The 21823-nt window shown below is 37.9% G+C and overlaps 1 long non-coding RNA gene and 1 pseudogene across 1 annotated transcript; one reads left to right on the top strand and one right to left on the bottom strand.

Moving 5' to 3' along the window:
• Positions 1 to 11381: 11381 nt before the first annotated feature.
• LOC125367577 lies at positions 11382 to 12621 on the top strand (annotated as a pseudogene).
• A 461-nt stretch (positions 12622 to 13082) lies between these two features.
• On the bottom strand, positions 13083 to 19742 carry LOC125367529. Its single transcript, XR_007214103.1, has 3 exons — positions 19480 to 19742; positions 16075 to 16081; positions 13083 to 13095 (listed from the first exon to the last, which is right to left on the bottom strand). It is a non-coding gene; the product is annotated as an uncharacterized LOC125367529 (long non-coding RNA).
• Between the last annotated feature and the right edge of the window lie 2081 nt (positions 19743 to 21823).

Here is a 21823-nt window from a genome sequence, read left to right on the forward strand (position 1 = left end):
AGGGGAGTTGTGGCTTAAAGTGGCAAAGTGCTAGCCTTCGACAAAACAGAGCTCAGGGACAGAGCCCAGGCCCTGAGTTAAAGCCCCAGGACCACCACCAACAACAACAAAATTATCACACAAGGGATCATTTGTGTGTGTGTGTGTGTGTGTGTGTGTGTGAGAGAGAGAGAGAGAGAGAGAGATAGGTAACTGAGAAATTGATAATGGTGGATTTTATTTCATCATTAAAGAACTGTCTTAGCCTTCCTCTTCCACTTCTTTTCACGTTGTTTAAGTCTCACAAAGCACCAAACAAGAAACAGTTGGTGAAGGAGGAAAGAAAGCAAATCTTTCTTGCTGGTTTAGAAGCTATTACTTTCAAACATGAAGGCTCTCCATTGAAGAACCAGGGTGACTACCACATGCCACAATATGTAACATTAAATAACAGTGCTTGATTTGTTGTTTCCAAAGTACTGAGTATAGTCTGCATCTTTTTTTGTTTAAGCCTATCATGCAATTAACAAGAAATACCATGAAGATTAAACGTAGGTAAATACAAAATTAAAAAAAAATCTTTACGTTCCAGCTTATATCATTTTGAATTCGTTGATGGTATTGTAGGGAACAGAGCTGACTCCATCTTGATTAGGAAAACATGTAGGAAATGTGGAGGGGAGTAGATTAGGTCAACCTGACTTCAAAATTCTGCTTCTGTAAATGACTTAACTTGTTTGATACTTGCTTCACCCCCTGTGTCAACTTCCTATATCTGTGACACCCTTGCTTTGTTGCATGCTCTATCTCCTGTGTCAACCTCCTACATCTGTGAACTTATTGCATGCTCTACCCACTCTATCAAGCCCCTACGTCTGTGCTACGCTTTTACCTTTATAAACCCCAATTTGAGGACTGCTCAGGGGCATGGTGGCAGCTCCCGAGTCTGTGCTGTCTCCCCTGCCAGGCAGTTTGCTTTTTGCTTCCCCAATAAACCCATCTTTTTGCTTGAGACTGTCTCTGAGTGGTGGACTCTTGGGGGGACGTGGAACCTCCCCACCCCCGGAACAGATGGGAATTTGGGGTATGAAAAGTCATCACATTTATTAGGCTATCAAAATTTTCACCAGCAAATTAAGCCTGAATGTATTGTGAAAATTGACAATGTCTCAGGCACTGTGCTAAGCACATTGTGAGGAAGAACTGAGTTAATCCTCTAACCCACTTTCACAGTAGACGTGTCCAAATTTTCAGGAGGGACTAGCTTGCTCAGAGATTAAGCAATGTATTCAAGAAGATACAATGAACAACTATCAGAGGCTGAATTAAAACTAAATAATCAGGGTCTAGAGTAGATGCTTACAGGCTACTGACTCATTGGCTTATGTAAATTTACATCGAAGATATGAATTGGTGGTAGCATCAGTAGCATGGAGGAACTTTCATTAGAGCTATTTCATAAAGAGCCATAGGATGTTCCTAGGGCACAGGAATAAATTGTTTCAGAAGGGCTCAAAGAAGGAGCACTCATTGCTTACCTGATGTGATTCACATTGTTCCCATTGGGTTTTTTTCTGGTTTAATGGTATATAGGAAGTAGTTATACAGAAGTGAGGTTGGCTGGGTTCAAATTCAAGTTCTATAATTTCTGTCTTAATAAAGATCCAGATAATAATTCACGAGTGACTAATGGCTGCTACTAATATTGATCATAATATTCTCATTGTTTTTCCCTTTTCCACAAAATTTGGCTTCTTGCCATATTCTCTCTAGCTGTTAGATTCCCTTCAGAATATTCACATTAATTGTAAATGAGACATGATTTGTAGCTGAGCTTTATGCTTAGCTGCTTTGAAATCTTTTCATTACTGTGTGAAATAATCTGCTGCATCAACAGAGAATCTGTAATTTCCAGATGTTTATGTGGGTTGTGGGGTTAGAGGCTTTGTATGGAAATTAATTGATGGATCAATAAAGTCATATAAATGAATTGATATATTCAATTCAAAACAGATTTCTCTCATTTAAATCTGGGATTAGAGAATGAAGAGAAAGCCAGAACTTCCTATATACTTATCTCTGGAGAGATGAAATTTACAAATCCATTCTCATCCAAGAATGTAAATGTTTGAGCAAATTCATCCTTGTGCTCATGTTACCAATGAAAAAGAAAATAAAACTTAGAAAATGGTAGAATAATTTTCCAAATGTCACATATCTCTAATTGAAGTTTCTGGGCTTTTCAAATGGTCATCAATATATACCTGGAAAATATCATTAAGAAAATAAAATACGAGTTCAAACCTCACAACTGACAAAAAAAAAGAAAAAAAGAAAGAAAGAAAAGAAAAGAAAAGGTCAATTGATGTATGACTTATCAGAAAACTCAGTGAAACAGAGTTTTCACAGAAAACCTACAATCAGTAAAACTAGTTTTTCAGAGTAGCCTGAGCTGAAGAAAAGAAAGTGTTTAATGTTTGAACTTTTTTTTTTTTTTTTGGCCTGTCCTGGGCCTTGGACTCAGGGCCTGAGCACTGCCCCTGGCTTCTTCCCGCTCAAGGCTATCACTCTGCCACCTGAGCCACAGCGCCCCTTCTGGCCGTTTTCCATATATGTGGTGCTGGGGAATCGAACCGAGAGCTTCATGTGTAGAAGGCAAGCACTCTTGCCACTAGGCCATATTCCCAGCCCCTAATGTTTGAACTTTTTAAACTCCACAATTATGGAGTACTTTCCTCAGAACTGTAATTGCAGAATTATCTTCATCCTGACAGTCAATATTTTAATTTATTTGAAGAATATGACTGTCCAGGATGTAGATCTCCCTCAATTATTACAATCATTACAAGCATTCTTCAGTTTGAATCCATATTTTGTGCTTTCTTTCTCCTTCCCTTTCTTTCTCCCTCCCTTTTATATCCTCTTTTTTATCCATTTTCCAGATCATATCTCAGTACAAGGCTATCAAAACTGTTAAGATCAGTAATTTAAAGGAAGTACAATATTTGATAACACTTGTCCTATCTTATCAGAGTTTTCCAAATGTATCAAGTAAGTAACCCCTTCAAGTTCAGGAATAACATCCGCTAATCCTATGAAAGGATACAGATAGCACTGCTCTCTTGCTCATGCCCCTCTAGCATTGAGATCCACAAGCCTTTGCCTTTCCTTATTATACTTTGTACTTAGCATTGCTTGTTTATCTCACATGTTCTATTAGTTGATGAAGGAAAGCATGAAAGCTGCTAAGTTCTTAAGATGTGTGCCTACATTGACAGTATAGATATTGTATCATTTAGCATTTATACAAATTTTGCTGTTATTTTAAATGAAAATATCTATCTACTGAGATATTCTGATATATGTATGTATATACTGTTATGTCCAAGTCGCGAGAAGACCACCAAGAAGACCAGTGACGGGGCTGGGAATATGGTGTAGTGGCAAGAGAGGTTGCCTCGTATACATGAAGCCCTGGGTTCGATTCCCCAGCACCACATATATAGAAAACAGCTAGAAGTGGCACTGTGGCTCAAGTGGCAGAGTTCTAGCCTTGAGCAAAAGGAAGCCAGGGACAGTGCTCAGGCCCTGAGTTCAAAGCCCAGGACTGGCAAAAAATAAAATAAAAGAAGCCAGAGACTGTGCTCAGGCCCTGAGTCCAAGTACAGGACTGGCAAAAAAAAAAAAAAAAAAAAGGAAGACCACTAAGAGCCAGATGTTCCGAAATACAAAAGCAACGGTTTATTCAGGCGAGCTGCAGATTGGGCCTTGTCACTACCCACCGACACAGCGGAGGTTAGGAGGAAGGCCCTGAGCTGACATTTCACAGAGCTTATAAAGGCAAAAAACAAGTTACAGCAATCAGGTGTTCAAGCAAGTTTAGGATACGGGTACAAATCTGATTGGCTCAGGGCTTGCAATCTGATTGGCTCAGGGCTTGCGACATTCTGGGTCGGTTAGAGTTAAGCCGCCCTTTGCCTCCAGGCTGCTTGTTTTCAAAGAGCCTCTCTCTCTTTTTTTTTCCTTCAGTCCCAGTTACCGCATGGCATGAAGACCTTTGAACTCAAATGACAATTTTTCCTTAATGCAAGAATTACAATTACAAAATTAGAAATACTTATCCATTTAGCTTTCCAATAAATTAGTGGGAACTATTAGCCCATTTTGCCATTTCTTCCTACATACAGAGAGTTAATGAGAGTTTACTCCTATCCCCATTAGTTTAATATATATCCTTTAAAATCCAAATTACAAAAATAGCACAGGAATCAAATCACATCAGATAAATAAACTTTTTAACCATTTAAAAAACTTTTCCAATTCTTAGTACCTCTCAAGGGGCAGTTTTAGAAATTCCAGTCAAATCATTCATTTTTACCACCAGGTTTCCAAAGTTCACCAGAAAACAAAAGAGACAAAAGAAAGGCCTCCATTGGCCTGTCCTACCGAACACCCTATCTCCATCGTACTCCTCAGAGCTTGATGAACTGTCTTGGTGCCAGCTTGTCCTCTTCCACCATGAATGGACGCCCACTTATGGCTGTCCCACCACGTGGATTCCCTCCAGGGCCTGTGCGACCACGTGGACTGGCTAAGGTGCACCTTTGCCAGATCACCCCTCACTCCTGTGGATAGGCACATAGGCCCATCCCAGGTTTTTCCTGTCCTTTCCTATTGGTCTTTGACTGAGAAACCCAAGCAGTTTTCTTTTAAACAGTGATAAACCTTTACATCCAAATTTCTGACACTTAGCTCTGATTTTTTTTAATTAAACATTTTTTAACTATAGTTCCTCTTTAAAACAATGCAATAATCCTTTAAAACATTTGGTAATGCCCGAACTTGATGACCATTTGAATTTAAACTTAAACTTACTCAATTTTGCATTATACTACAGTCTTGAGCATGTTCACACTCACACATGCACACATACACATACATATTCAAAAGATCTTAAAGCACACAAAATAAACATCGGGCATACATTTTCCAGTGGCAAGAGTTATTTTTGTCAATCTTACTCCTGTAACACCCAAATTTTAAGACAAAACCTTTAACAGATTATTTTAGCATTCCACAGCCTCATTTTCCAGGACTTGATAGTCTTAGTAAAACATTTTAGCACACCAAATAATTTTCTGCTTAAGAATGCTGGGTGGGGGGTCCCCCAGAGTTCTTTTTGTGGACACTCACACTGATTGTGAGCTGTCACCTGTACATCTTTCCAATGAGCTAACCACAAATCCAGGGGGCTAAGAGAGTCATTGGAATTGTTGTCGAGCATCTGCATCCACAGGACCTATAGGGGGAAGGGAAAGGGCAACAGAATTATGAAGAGGCGTAATTCCTCGGTGCTGACGAGTTGACTGGGCAAGACCCTCCAGAGTGGAGGGCCCAGCTGAAACATTTTCCTCAGAGTCATCCTCTTGTAGAGTTAACTGAGGTGGGGAGTATGGAGGGGGAAACATTTCCTCCTCTGTGCTTCCTCCCTGTAGGACAGGTGGGTACAATTTCTTCTCTTCCTTCTTGGTTTCTCTCTTGTCTGGATGGCCTGAACGAGGGGTGTAGATTAGGCATTGCAAAGTCCTGATCTTACCTATGTCAAAGCTCCCCTCAGGGGCTGGGGATATGGCCTAGTGGCAAGAGTGCCTGCCTCGGATACACGAGGCCCTAGGTTCGATTCCCCAGCACCACATATACGGAAAACGTCCAGAAGCGGCGCTGTGGCTCAAGTGGCAGAGTGCTAGCCTTGAGCGGTAAGAAGCCAGGGACAGTGCTCAGGCCCTGAGTCCAAGGCCCAGGACTGGCGCAAAAAAAAAAAAAAAAAAAAAAAAAAAAAGCTCCCCTCAGCCCCTCAGGTGGCCAATTAGCTCCCTCAAAGGTGGGCCATTCTGACTTGCACAAGGTGATCCATTTTTCCTTCTTAAGGGCCACACCTTGGTTCTGAGCTATCTCCTTAACCTCCCTCCAGTGAGCTAGGTTCTAGTCTAGGGGGCTAGATGGAGGTCCCCAAGATAGAACATTACCCATAGCTCTGGATCAGATGTTTAGTCCAAAAGGCTACAAAAAACAAAACAATTATACAAAAGGAGGAAAACACACAGGACTGAGACAAAGAAAAGCTACGAATTGGAGATCTCCCAAGTTGGCCCACAACCTCCTGCAAGGGTGCAGAAGGAGTGGACCCAAAGTGTGTAGAATCTGGGACAACTCCCAGTTCCTTCAGGATTGTCGTGCAAGAACGTCTGCTTCAACAACCCCTTCAAAAAATACGAGTTGGAACAGCTGTCCTCAAGGAGGAAACAAAACAGACAAACAGACAAATGACAGGACAAGGCAAATCAACAGCGTTGTTTTCTTACCTTCGGAGCCTGGGGTCTCAGGGATCTCTGAGGTTATCCTGGATGAGCCCCCAACTGTTATGCCCAATCGCGAGAAGACCACCAAGAAGACCACCGAGAGCCAGACGTTCCAAAATGCAAAAGCAAGGCTTTATTCAGGCAAGCTGCAGATCGGGCCTTGTCCTACCCACTGACACAGCGGAGTTTAGGAGAAAGGCCCTGAGCTGACATTTCACAGAGCTTATAAAGGCAAAAAAACAAGTTACAGCAATCAGGTGTTCAAGCAAGATTAGGATACGGGTACAAATCTGATTGGCTCAGGGCTTGCGACATTCCGGGGCGGTTAGAGTTAAGCTTTCCCAGGTGGTTAGAGTTAAACATGGAGTTTCCTGACCGGCTGGGCCCTAATAAGCTTATTCTGCTAGCCGGGATAATTGGTGGCCTAGGTTACTCATAGTTTAAACAAGTAACAAAATGGGGGCTGCCTAAAAATGGGGTTTACTTTAACTCTTCAATATAAGCTTTACTGACATTGTTTAGAAGTATGCAAATGTAGTTATTTTACCAGAATTTCAGTAATCTAAAATTATATGATTAACATATACTAAACACATAAGAAGTAGGAAATTAGATATGATCTACTTCCCTGTCATTTAGGCTGTTTCAAAAAATTATTCGATAGAGAACATATTTGGACAGAAAATTGCACAAATATTGTGATATTTTTGCTCGTTTTTAGATGTAAACCTTATTATTCAATTCATATTGAAATTTGATAATAGATTAGTATTAAAATCCAAATTAGTTATTATAGTACATCCAGTCCTAAGAATTAATGTTTTTTTTTCTTTTGTTGGTCCTGGGGCTTTTAACTTAGGACCTGAGCACTGTCCTTAAGCTCTTTTGCCCAAGGCTAGTGCTCCACCACTTTGAGCTACAGCCCCACTTCTGTGTTTTAAGTGGTTAATTGGAGATAAGCGTGTCATGGGTCTTTTCTGCCAGCTTCAAACCTGGTTCCTCACATATGAACCTTCTGAGAAGCTAGGATTACAGGTGTGAACCACCAGTGCCCAGTAATTAATTGGTATTTTAATCTTTATTTGTTACTAAGACTTCTCCTCTTCCCTCTCCTTGTGAGGGGATCTATTAGGTGAGATTAGCATTCTTAGAAGGCATTTGAATCAGCTTCTGTTCTATTTCTTCTGAACCTAAGTGAGACAATGAGCAGGTAAAAAGAACTAGCCATTCTTACTTGGCTCAATACCTTTTACAGATGGATCAGGCAGATGATCCAGGTTTATTTGGTTTGAGGGAGAATCCTACAGCTGGACACGTTCTCTCTACTACTACTGTGATCCATTTCCTTCTCTGGTTTGAATGCCTTTAGAGTGGTTTGACCTATTTTTAAATTCTGGTAGAAAAGCTTCTGGGTAAAGTAAGGAGATTACGCTGGCGCAGAACCAGAGGCCAATCCAGATGACACCCGCACATTGTTACAAGTCTCCAGCACTTTCAAATGCAAGTCAGACACCTATCTTCCAGGTTTCCTAACTTCCAAGTACATAGAAGTCCTGAATATTCTCAGTAAAGTTACTGTTACTCAAGGGAAAGCCAAGGATGAAGCAGTATTTCAATTCTTTCTCCCCTCCTCCCATGGTAATGATTGTCTTTTATTATTCTCATCAACAAAATCTCCTTCTACACATATTTGTATCCTTCTTACTCTATTTTATATTCCTATCATATAAGTAAAGGAATTCAATACCCTTTCTTAAGATGATGTTATTAGAATGTTTTAGTAAGTTCAGTTGACAATCATCTGACTCTGGAAATTCATATTAAAATGTTTCAGCTACTTACCCATTAAGGGAAAACATTTTTGCGTAAACATGATAAACCATGTACCATTTTTACAAAGATGACAGTCTATAGACATTATCATATTATGATCGATATGCTTCTATTAAAAGTAAAGCAATGAGAATAGGGTAATTTGTAAGACTGGTTTGGATAGCTGCTCTTGGAAGCTGATATATTAACTAAGAGGTATAGTCAGGGGTGATGGAAAAGCAATGAGGACAAAACCCATACAGAAAATCTTAAACAAAACCAGAATCACTAACTAGCTTTCATTTCTAGGTTTACTTCCCTTTGAATATAACTTCATTTTGATGTTTACATACACCTCTTCTTTAAAAGAACACACCAGATAAAACTCTTAACTGACTTAATATTTGATGATCCTCTAGACATTTCTCATGTACTAGGCTATGATCAGGTATCTTTGATATCTTGGTCCCTTTTTAGTTCAACTGCCTTTTGGAAAAGAGGCAATGTGAGGAGATGCTTAGATGAACTGGAAATATAATTGCAAGTAAAAGGGAAAGCAAGAATCATGTATCAAAGTAAGTGGAGACAGTAATGAAAAGTGAAGTCAAGCAACATTAGACAGGAAGCGAGAGCTGTGTGGGAGAGCTAGACACATTCTCTTCATGGTAGGAAGACACTAAAGAATTCAGTCAAGAGGTGGGGATTAGGGAATCACAATTTAAGGGCATCCCAGGCAAAATTAATAAGAGTGTATCATAGTAAACAACCTGAGTATGGTAATGAACATTTGGAATCTCAGCTGGAAATATCAATCTACTGAAATTAATAAAGGGCACTAAAAGTGAAAGAAAAAAAATCCCACTTACTCAGGAAGTGGTGGCCAGAGCCTCATGATCTGTGACTGCCCAGGAAGAAAGTATCAGGGAAAGACTGAGGACATGACTCAATTGGTAGAATGTTTGCCCAGCAAGTATGAGACTCTGAGTTCAATTCTTGGTATTGTCACCACAGCAACAATAATTACAAAGAGAATGTAAAGTGATCTGCTTTTTAAAGAAGAGAAAAATATGCATAAACACTAACTCCAGAGAGTAACAGTGCCTAATAAAATTAAATGGCTCTGGAGAATGTGAGTTCTCTTACATGTTGAGACATTACAGCACGATCATTTCCTTCCTATCCAACCTTCCAAAAAGTGAAATGGAAAATTAATTATTTATGCTTGGTCATATAAGAGGGCCCAAACCTCAAGAATTTAAAAATGATGTAGTTATCTCCAACTGGTTATAATAAAAATTTTATTTGTACATGGTTGATTCATTTGCATAAAGCCTACACATAAAAAATCATAATATTGTACTGAATAAGCAGATATAGCATCTCAATAAAATGCAAGACCTCATATTTCCTTTGTTAGTTTAAGAAGAGGTGAAAGACTCCCACTCCATTGCTTTTCTCTTAAAAGTACTTTGCAACAACCAGATGGAGATAAATGGATGCCAATGGTCAGGCCTGTAACCCTAACCACTACAGAGGCTGAGATTCAGAGGATTAAGTTAAGAGTATTAGGACATTGTGTATGTCTCCAAAATAACCAGCAAAAACTGGGCTGGAGGCATGACTCAAGTGGAAAAGCACTGTCCATGTGCAAGCATGCTCAGTATGTGTGACACCCTGAACTTAAAGACCATCACAGTAATAAAAAGAAAAACTAAATTAAAAATAGGCTAATAAAATCCACTAAAATTGTTTTAAAAGAAGAGATGATATGAAAGAATTATAGGGGAGTACATTTGATCCAAGTAAATTATATGCATATATGGGAATATTACAATAAAACTCCTTTGTACAATTAATATACTCTAATCATGAATAATTATTCACAAGAAATGCACATATAAGAGGAGGAGAAAGAAGGAACCAGGATTAAGTAATCCAAAAATACAGCAGTATCATATCTTAGATAAGGTGAAAGTCATATATATATATATATATATATATATATATATATATATATGTATATATATATAGAGAGAGAGAGAGAAAGAGAAAGACAGCAGTATCATATCTTAGAAAAGGTGAAAATCTTATATGTATATATGTATATATATATATAGAAAAAGACAGCAGTATCATATCTTAGATAAGGTGAAAATCAAATATATATGTATATGTGTGTATATATATATATAGAGAGAGAGAGAGAGAAATGAAAACAGAATGAGACAGAAAGATGACAGTCTGTCAGAGATACAGACTATGTCAGACACCAAAAAAGAACAAAGTAAGGTATATCTTACTTTTTAATTATTGAAAAAACAAACTAAAGTTGGAAAGTCCCCTAAGCATCATGTGTTTGGATTGCCACTACACACAGAATAGACTATGTTAGTTATAAAATTCTGCAACCAGAGATAACTTTTATGTACAGAAGCACCAAGCTGAGAATTCCCTCCTTCTGAGACCTGTACCTTATTCTTCTAACTCAACTCCAAATCAACAAAAGCAGCTAGATAATTGACATAGTGTATTTCTTCACACTATGTGGCCCTGGTATGTTTGGTTTTGAGTTGCCTTTCAAACTTCTCTGTTCTTTCTGGCTTTGAATAAGTTGCTCTCCTCCCTTCCATTCACATGATGGAAAGGGAATGTCAATCAAAACCATTTTGTACATTATGCTTTCCACACAAAGACTGAACCCAAATTACCATCTTGCAAGCATGTCTGGGAAAACACTATGCCTAGCATTCCAAATTGTTGCTACTATTGGTTTTTTCCCCTCTGAAAACATAGCTTTATACTTATTCTGTTCCTGACTTCTGAACAGAAAGTAATTTCCCTCAGCTTGAACAGGAAACATTATGAAAGAGATTTCTAGAGAGTTATTGGAAGACCTGACATTTCTTATAACGCATTCGTAATGTCTTCATACTAACTGAATTACATATTCTGGGAAGGACTGAGTCTCAACTGTGATCAATATTCTACTCACTACTTTGAAGTCATAGATAAGAATTCATTGAGGAAATTTGCTATGGGCAAACTAAATACTGCTGGGTTTTATTGAAATTTCCATTGCATTAGAATAAAAATACTGCATTTTTATAAGAAAGTTGTTTAGATTCTATGATTCAGTAGGTTTAAAGTTTCCAAGTTGTATTAAAGAGAGAGTTTTAGTTAAATCTGAGGGAGGTTGTGAGGAAATGTATCATGTGGTGATACATGACAAACATGGTTGTTCTGTTTGCCCTTAGTGCTCAACAGCTCTGTAGGTATAGACTAGAAACTTTTCAACCCAAGCATCTATACCTCAGCACTTGCCTGAGGGCTTTTCATCAGAGTCCAGGAGAGACTTTCAAAACTTAGGTAAATTTAGTTTATAAACTTAGAAGTAACTTTGTTGGGTGGTATGCAAGTGCATGCAAATATATTAACTGAAATACAGCAGATTCAAAGGAGATCTCAAACAGTGTAAATTCTTAGAGAGGTGAAGTTAAGGGTGCAGCAAAACGAAATACCGAAATGTGGGTAATCAGAAGGAATGGGGTGGTATTAAGGGGAAGAGGGTTGAGAACTAAAGACAAGAGGAGGGAGAAGTAGCCGGAATCTCAGGCATCCAGGCTTTGACTGCATCCCTCGGTGTGGAGAGAGGCTGGGACTGCGGCCATCGAGCTGAGTGAGCAGCGCTACAACAAGCCTCTGGAAATAAAGTGAGTCGCCAGTCAGTGTTTTGTGGGAGCCAGGACATTGTTCTCAATGGCAAGACCATCATCATGAATGACTGTATTATTCAAGAAGATCTGGCAAACTTAAGAGTTGAACGCCACTGCGTTGTGAAAGTTGAAGTGTCTTAAGGCCACTGTTCAAGAAGTTCAGCAAAGATGTTGCATTCTTTCCTTTACATATCGGGGAACATGTCTTTATTGAGGAAGACTGTGTGGTCAACGCTGCTCAGACTGGTTCTTATTTTCATGTGGGCAAGAACTGTGTGATCGGGCACCGGTGTGTGTTGAAAGATTGCTGCAAAATTCTTGACAGCACAGGGTTGCCTCCAGAAACTGTGGTCCCACCTTTCACTGTCTTCTCAGGATGCCCAGGACTCTTCTCAGGGGAGCTCCCAGAATGCACTCAGGAGCTGATTATTGACGTCACCAAGAGCTACTACCAGAAGTTTTTGCCACTGACACAAATCTAGTGTCCGCCTCAAGTCTTGAATTTGCGTGAGCTCTAAAATAAACTTGGGGAACAAAGTGGTCAATCAACATCTATAGGAGCAGTTGTGTCCTTGCCATTTACCATCTCTTTTTTTTTAAAGTTACAGTTTCCAGTCGTACAAGCTCTAAGTGCTGAAGATTTACTGAGAGCATGTGGAGAAGCCATCATCACGTGATACATGCAGCTGACCTATCAACGGCCGCTGTGTGGAACCTAGAAGTGTTCCCAACCCCCCAGCCTGCATCTGTGGGATGTTGATGTCATGGTCCTTCACCAAGCATTACTATGTGAAGGTGCAAAGACAGTTTCCTTTGTTATTACCAAACCATAGACAAAGGAAATATCCACTTTATATACTAAAGAATATTCAACAATGAAGAACTGTTCTCAGAATCTACTAGTTCACTGGGTTATTCAGAAGAAAATAAGCTGAGGCAAAGTTGAAAGACAGCATTTAGTCGTTCTGTTTGATTACCCCAACGGGTGATAATAATTAAAGTAGGAATTAGGGTTGCTTCAAATAATACATAGAATATGATTAGCTCTGTAGATGAAAAGGTTATTATAAGTAATACTTGAAGTGTAATTAGTAAAGAGATGTATAAGTTTTTCATAATAGGGGATCTTTGTATAGGTGTTGTTGACTAGCTATAATTATAAGGGGGGTAAGTTATGATGTAAGAATTAGAAGGGGGTAAGGAGACTGAAAAGAATGTGATTGAATAGTATGCTGATTGGTAGGGTGAATGAAGAGTAAGAATACAAATAAAACTAATTAGGAAGCTATGAGCATTTGAATTTACTCAGATTAATTTGGGTTTTGGTAATCAAGTTATAGGAATAATTATAGTTATGGGGATAATAATTTTTAGCATTGTAAAAAGTTTAGATTCTGTACATAATCAGAGCCATAATTATTTGAAATTTTGACTAGAAGGGCTAGTTCTACTGCTGCTTCACACGCAGCTAAGACTAGTATAATAATAGGCATTATATAGGATGAGGTTATGTGGAATGATGTTGATAGAAGCACTATTATTAAGAATAGCGTTAGTATTATGCCTTCCAAACATAATAGAGATGATATTAAATGAGACTGAAACATTAATATACCTAGTAGTGAAACAAAAAATGCAATGTTAAGGTTCATCATGGTGAAGGACATATTTAGTAGTTATGAACTATTATTATTCAATGAGTCAAAATCAATTGTTTTAACATTAACTACTAATTCATCTCATTCTAGGCCTTTTTGCGATCATTCATATGCTAATCCTAGTGAGAGGATAACAACTAGGGCTAGGGCTATTGAGATAGTTGAATAGGTTGATGAATATTGTGAGGCTCAAGGCAGAGGCAGCAGTAGGGCAATTTCTAGATCAAATAATAGGTAATAGCTACTAAGAAAAATTTCATTGAGAAAGGTAGTCGAGCCGAGCTAATTGGGTCAAACCCACATTCGTGTGGACTTACTTTCTCTGAATAAATATTTATTTGTGGGATTCAGAATGCAATAATGATTAGTGCGGTAGCTAATATAAAATTGATGCCTAAAGCAATAACTAAATTTATTATTCTTTTTTGGATTGAACCAAAGCCTTTTGATTGGAAGTCAAAAATATGATATATACTAAAAGAATATGAGCCTCATCAGTAAATTGAAATATAAAAGAACAGTCAGACTATGTCTACAAAATGCCAATGTAAGGCTGCTGCTTCAAAACCAAAATGGTGGGTGGATGTAAAGTGATAAGGTATTTGACGGGTCAGGCAAACTGAAAGGAAAGTAGTGCCAATTATAACGTGAAGTCCATGGAAGCCTGTAGCTATAAAGAAAGTTGATCTGTAGACCCCATCAGCTACAGTGAAGGATGACTATATATTCAGATGCCTGAAGGATTATGAAGTAAATTCCTAAAATAATTGTAATAAGTAAAGCTTGGATTATGTGATTACGGCTGCCTTCCATTAAGTTGTGGTGAGCTCATGTGATGGATACACCTGAAGCTAACAGACAGATATGTTGCGTAGTGGAACTTCGAGGGGGTTTAGGGGTGTAATACCTACAGGTGGTCAACATCCGCCTAGCTCTGGCGTAGGAGCAAGGTTTGAGTGGTAGAAGGCTCAGAAGAATCCTGCAAAGAAGAATACTTCCGAAATAATGAATAAAATTATCCCATAGCGAAGGCCTTTTTGCACTACAGGGGTATGATGGCCTTGAAATGTTCCTTCCTGAACAATGTCTTGTCATCATTGATATATTGTTAATATATTTGTTAGCACTCCAATAATTAAAAGGGTTGCGGAATTGAAGTGAAATCATATAATAATGCCTGAAGTTAGAAACAGTGCTGATAGGGCTCTGGTTAATGGTCATGGGCGAGGATTTACTATGTGAAAGGCATGTGTTTGGTGTGTCATTATGTGTTGTTATGGAGATATAGGCTAACCAGTAGTGTAAAAACGTAGGCCTGAATGAGGGCTACGGCTAGTTCTAGCATTGTTAGTAGGGGTAATACAATAAATGTAATTGCAGAGCCTGATGGGCTGATAGGTAAAATAGCTAGGGTAGCTCCCCCAATTAAATGAATTAATAAGCGACCAGCTGTAATATTTGCTGTTAACCGTACAGCAGGGGCGATTGGTTGAATAAATAAACTAATAGTTTCAATAATAATTAATATAGGAATTAGTGGTAGTGGTGTTGGGGTAGAAAATGGGCTAGAGAGGATTTGGTTTTGTGGCGAAAACCTAGTAATACAGTTCCTGCTCATAGAGGAATAGCTATGGCTAGATTTATTGATAGCTGTGTGGTTGGAGTAAATGAATGTGGGAGTAATCCTAGAAGATTAGTTGAGCCAATGAAAGAAATAGTACAAATTAATATAAGGGCCCAAGACCATCCTTTAGAGGAGTGAATTAGTACTATTTGTTTGGTAATTAATTGAATTATTCATGATTGCAATGTTTTTAGCCGATTGTCAATTAGACGTTTTGGTGTGGGAAATATAATTGAGGGTAAAATAATAATAATAATTACTAGTGGAAGGCCTAAGAATGAGGGGACGATAAAAGAGGTAAATAAATTTTCGTTCATTTAGATTCTCAAGGTGAAATTACTTTAAATGGTTTAGAGGATTGAATGGTTGGGTAATTATAAGTGTTAAAGTTTTTAATTTTTAATTGGAATAAAATGAATAGGGCAATTAGGGTTCCAGAAATTATGGTGAATCATGGTGCAGTGTCGAGTTGAGACATTTTTCATTGTGGAATTATCTAATTCTATCTTTAACTTAAAAGGTTAATGCTAATATAGCTTCACAATGGTGGCTATATTGAAGCGGACCATGCTTCAAAGCATTTTAGTGGGACTATTTCTAGGACAATAGGCATGAAGCTGTGGTTGGAGCCACAAATTTCTGAACATTGTCCATAAAATAGGCCAGGCCGAGAAGATGATACTGTTGCCTGATTAAGACGTCCAGGGAGAGCATCCATTTTTAAGCCCAGGGATGGTATGCCCAAGAATGCAAGATGTCTTCAGATGAAATTAATATCTGGATTGGTAATTCTATAGGAAGAACGACTCGGTTATCAACTTCCAGTAAACGAAGATCACCTGGCTTTAGGTCCAATGTATTAATTATGTATGAATCAAATGTTAAGTCTTCATAGTCTGTGTACTCATAGCTTCAATATCACTGATGACCTATAGTCTTTACTGTTAAGGCAGGGTTGTTAATTTCGTCTATCATGTGCAGTACATGTAATGAAGGGAGGGCAATTATGATTAGAATAATGGCTGGGAGAATAGTTCAAATTGTCTCAACCTCTTGGGCATCTATTGTACTAGTGTGAGTTAATTTGGTTGTAAGTATAAGAGAAATAATATATAATACTAGCGTGCTAATAAGAAAAACAATTATTAGCGTATGGTCATGAAAGCTAGTTAATTCCTCTATCATAGGGGAAGTGGCATCCTGAAGGCCGAGTTGAAGAGGCTATGCCATGTAAGATATTTGAGAGTTTCACTTATAATTTAACATTTACAAGGTTGTATAAATTTTTTTACTAATATCTTTATTGAGAAGGACATATTGGTTATATGATACTGGCTTGAAACCAGTTTTAGGGGGTTCAAGTCCTTCCTTTCTTAGCGTGAAATTTTTAGGAAAGCTGGTTCTTCAAATGTGTGGAAGGGTGGAGGACACCCATGAATTCATTCTAGGTTAGTTGAAGTCAGTTCAACAAGTTTTACTTCACGCTTAGATGCAAAAGCCTCTCAAATCATGAAAATTATAAGAATGACTGCGGTTAGAGAAATAAATGAGCCTATTGATGAAACTATTTCATGTTGTCTGGGTAGTCTGAGTATGCTCGTGGCATGCCTGCTAAACCAAGGAAGTGTTGGGGAAAGAATGTTAACTCTGGTGAATATAATTGTAAAGTGAATTTTAGCTCATATATCATTTAGAGTATAACCTGTAAATAAAGGAAATCAGTGAACGAATCCGCCTATAATAGAGAAGACAGCTCCTATGGATAAGACATAATGAAAATGGGCTACTACATAGTAAGTATCGTGAAGAACAATGTCTAAGGAGGAGTTGGACAATACAATGCCTGTTAAACCCCCGACTGTGAACAAGAAAATAAAGCCTAGCGCTCATAATATGGCTGGTGACCATTTGATATTACCACCGTGAAGCATGGCCAGTCAGCTAAATACTTTCACTCCTGTAGGAATTGCAATAATCATGGTAGCAGAGGTAAAGTATGCTCGAGTATCGACGTCTATTCCAACAGTAAATATATGATGGGCTCATATGATAAAGCCAAAGAATCTAATGGACATCATGGCTCAAACTATTCCTATATAACCAAAAGGCTCTTTTTTACCCTAGTAATACATTACAATGTGTGAAATAATTCAAAACCATGGTAAAATAAGAATACAGACTTCAGGGTGGCCAAAGAATCAGAATAGATGTTGATATAGAATAGGGTCCCCGCCTCCAGCAGGGTCAAAAAATATTGTATTAAGGTTACGATCTGTGAGGAGCATAGTAATGCCTGCGGCCAGGACTGGTAAGGAGAGGAGTAGAAGGACTGCCATAATGAGTACCGATCACACGAATAATGGTGTTTGGTATTGAGAGACTGCTGAGGGTTTTATACTAATAATAGTAGTAATAAAATTAATAGCACCTAGAATTGAGGATACACCTGCAAGGTGCAGGGAGAAAATAGTAAGATCCACAGATGCTCCTGCATGGGTTAGGTTACCCGCAAGTGGAGGATATACAGTTCATCCTGTTCCAGCTCCTGCTTCCACTATTGAGGAGGCTAGAAGGAGTAGAAAAGACAGAGGTAATAATCAGAAGCTCATATTATCATTTGACGATGTGCCATATCAGGTGCTCCGATTATTAATGGTACTAATCAGTTCCCAAATCCTCCAATCATAAAAGGCATGACTATAAAGAAGATTATAACAAATGCGTGGGCGGTTACAACTACATTATAGATTTGGTCATCCCCTAATAGGGCTCCGGGCTGACCAAGTTCAGCACGGATAAGGATGCTTAGACCTGTGCCCACTATTCTTGCTCATGCTCCAAATATAAGGTATAGGGTTCCAGTGTCTTTATGATTAGTTGAAAATAATGAACGATTAACGAACGTAAGTAAAGATAGGATGGCTGAGCAAGACATTAGACTGTAAATCTAAGTACAGGGGTAGGCCCCCTTCTATCAGAGTCCTGAGGTGAAATTTCACATTGAATTGCAAATTCAAAGGAGCAGCTGCAATCCTGCCAGGACTTCTCCCGCCTTTTTTTTTTTTTTTTTTTTTCTTGGTGGGAGAAGTAGATTGAAGCCAGATGACTTAGGGTATTTAGCTGTTAACTAAAATTTCATATGTCTGTATCCTACCAATCTAGTGAGAATTTAGCTTAAGAAAAGCTGTTGGCTTGCGTCCAGAAGATGTAGGATTAGTCTTACAGTCCTTAGATACAGAAATTAAACTTGAAAGTTTACTTAGGGCTTTGAAGGCCCTTGGTCTTTGATTAACTTAAATTTCTAACGCAGAGAATATAGTAATGGGGATAGAGGTAGAGATAATGAGGATAAAAAAAGAAGGGTTGGGATAGGTAGAAGACTTTTGTAGTTGTATATTCATCATATAAATTTGTTATTATTTGGTAGGGGGAATAATGTAAGGGCAGATGAATAAATTAATCTTAGGTAGAAGTAGAGGTTTAGTAGGGCTGATATTACTATGCACATACTTACTGTAATGTTTTTGTTTATTACTATCTCTTGAATGATAAATCATTTAGGTAAGAATCCTGTTAGGGGTGGAAGACCTCCCAATGATCTAAGTGTTACCAGGATAATTAAAGTTATAAGTGGGGTAGAATTTCATGCTATGGTTAGAGTTGTGGTATTGTTGGCTGATAAAAAGTCTAAGGATAAAAATATGTTAATTGTGAGTATAATACAAATAAATAAATTAAGTATTATTGCAGTTGGATTATATATTGTTGCTGCTGCTATTCATCCCATATGTGTGATGGATGAATATGCTAGGATTTTTCGCATTTGAGTTTGGTTTAGGCCTCCTCAACCTCCGATAAGAATAGATAATATGGCTATTAATCTTATTATGTTTATATTTAGGTTGTTGGCTATTTGATATATGATTGAGATGGGGGCTAGTTTTTGTCATGTCAGTAGAATTATACCAGAGAATAGGGGAATTCCTTGGGTGACCTCTGGTACTCAAACGTGGAATGGAGCCAGGCCTAGTTTTATGGCTAGGGCAATTGTTATGAGATACTGATATATATTATCTTTTAGATCCATTATGACTCATTGGCCAGATGAATCGAGGTTGTTTAAGATGTAGAATATAAGGATTATAGATGCTGTGGCTTGAGTTAAAAAAATATTTTGTGGCGGCTTCTGTTGAGCAGGGATTTTTGTTATAAATTATCAGGGGGATGATTGCTAGTATGCTAATTTCTAGCCCTATTCATATGTATATTCAGTGTGAGGTAATAAGGACTAATAATGTTCCTATGAATATAGTAAATAATATTATTATAAATACAATAATTAGTATGGGAAGGGTTAAAACCAACATTTTCGGGGTATGGGCCCGAGAGCTTTAATTAGCTTACCTTACTAGAGTTTAGTGTAATAGGTAGCACGAAGAATTTTGAGTTCTTTGGTTGGGTTCCAGTCCTACAATTCTAGAAATAAAAGGAGTATAACCTTTATGATTTACTCTATCAAAGTAACTCTTTTGTCAGACATATTTCTATATAAGTGGTGGCATGCTCGCCATACATATAAGTAGAGAAATGTGCCACATACATAGATAGGGCCAGGGTTAGGGGAAGAAAATTTTTTCATAGGAGATGTATAAGTTGGTCATATCAGAAGTGTGGATATGATGCTTGAATTCATAAAAATAAAGTAGTCAAGATTAAAATTTTTACGACTAGGTATGGAGATATCATTTTGGGATTAAGAATTGAATAGGTTGGACCAAAAAATAAAATAGTGGTAAGGGCATTTATTAAAATGATATTTATATATTCTGCTATACAGAACAAGGCAAATGGTCCTGCAGCATATTCAACATTGAAGCCTGAGACTAATTCAGATTCACCTTCAGTTAAGTCAAAAGGGGCTCGGTTTGTCTTGGCTAGTGTAGAAATGAATCAAATCATGGTTAGGGGTCATGCTGGGATAATTATTCAGATATATTCTTGAGACAGTGATAAAGAGAGTATTGAGAATGGGCCAGCTAGCAATATTGTTGACAAGAGAATAATTGCTAGGCTTACTTCATATGAAATGGTCTGGGCTATGGCTCGGAGTGCTCTGAATATAGTGTATTTAGAATTTGATGCTCAACCTGATCATAAAATAGAGTACACTGCTATGCTTGATGCTGGTAAGATAAATAAAAAACCTATATTCATGTTGATTAAGGAGTGTGGAATTGGGAAGGGAATTCATAGGGATAGGGCTAGTGCAAAAGCTAGGATAGGGGAAATTGAAAATAGGATTAAGGAGGAGGTGTCTGGACGTATTGGTTCTTTAATAAATAGTTTTATAGCGTCAGCGAATGGTTGAAAAATACCGTATGGGCCTACAACATTTGGTCCTTTTCATAATTGTATATAGCCTAAAATTTTGCGTTCCAGTAGGGTTAGGAAGGCTATTGCTAGTAAAACTGGAACAATAAATGTAAGAAAATTTAAAATAAACATGTTGTTAAGAAGAGGAGTTGAACCTCTGATAATAAAGTTTTAAGTCTTATGCAATTGCTTGCTCTGCCATCTTAACAGTCCCTTATCTTGGGGCTTGTTTTGTACATGCTAACTTAATTAAGAAACAATTCATTAATTAAGCATTAAGGCGCTTTGGATAAAGTTGGCCTTATTTCTCTGGTCCTTTCGTACTAGGAGAAATAGTAAATAGATAGAAACCAACCTGGATTTCTCCGATCTGAACTCAGATCATGTAGGACTTTAATCGTTGAACAAACGAACCTTTAATAGCTGCTGCACCATTTGGATGTCTTGATCCAACATCGAGGTCATAAACCCCATTATCGATATGGACTCTTTAATGACATTGCGCTGTTATCCCTAGGGTAACTTGGTCCATTGATCAGAATTTCTGGATCAAAGATGACATATATTAATTTCGACTCACGGGTCTAGATCTTGGTCTTTCGGAGGATTATTTTTTCTCCAAGGTCACCCCAACCAAAATTTTTTTTCTAACTTGTTACTGCTTATTCCTATTAGGATAAATATAGTATTTGGTAGAAAATTAATTTAAGCTCCATAGGGTCTTCTCGTCTTATTATTTTGTTTCTGCCTCTTCACAGAAAGGTCAATTTCATGGATTAAATGTAAGAGACAGTTAAGCCCTCGTCATGCCATTCATACAAGTCCCTAATTAAGGAACAAATGATTATGCTACCTTTGCGTGGTCAGGATACCCCGGCCGTTTAACATTAGTCACTGGGCAGGTGGTGCCTCTAATACACAGGCAGGGCTTGTGTTTGCCGAGTTCCTTTTACACTTTTAAATCTTTCCTTAATGACATACCTGTGTTGGATTAACATTAGTTTTGTAGATTTTAGATTAATAAAGAGTTTTTAAAACGTTAGTGTTAACTACCAGTGATTTATTCCGGTGGGTATACACTTATGTCAGGGAAATAATTCTTATTACTTATGTTAACATTAGTGCATTCAATAAAGAAAGAAAAATTAAATTGGTCCAGTGTTTTTCTAGGAACTTTTTACAGTCTCTAGCAATACTTATACTTAGTTAGTATTGAGCTTGAACGCTTTCTTAATTGGTGGCTGCTTTTAGGCCAACTATGAATTGTTCGTTAATTATTCACTAGAAAAGGTTGAATCCTAATTC

Source organism: Perognathus longimembris, chromosome 19, assembly GCF_023159225.1.
Source record: "Perognathus longimembris pacificus isolate PPM17 chromosome 19, ASM2315922v1, whole genome shotgun sequence".
Lineage (NCBI taxonomy): Eukaryota > Metazoa > Chordata > Mammalia > Rodentia > Heteromyidae > Perognathus > Perognathus longimembris.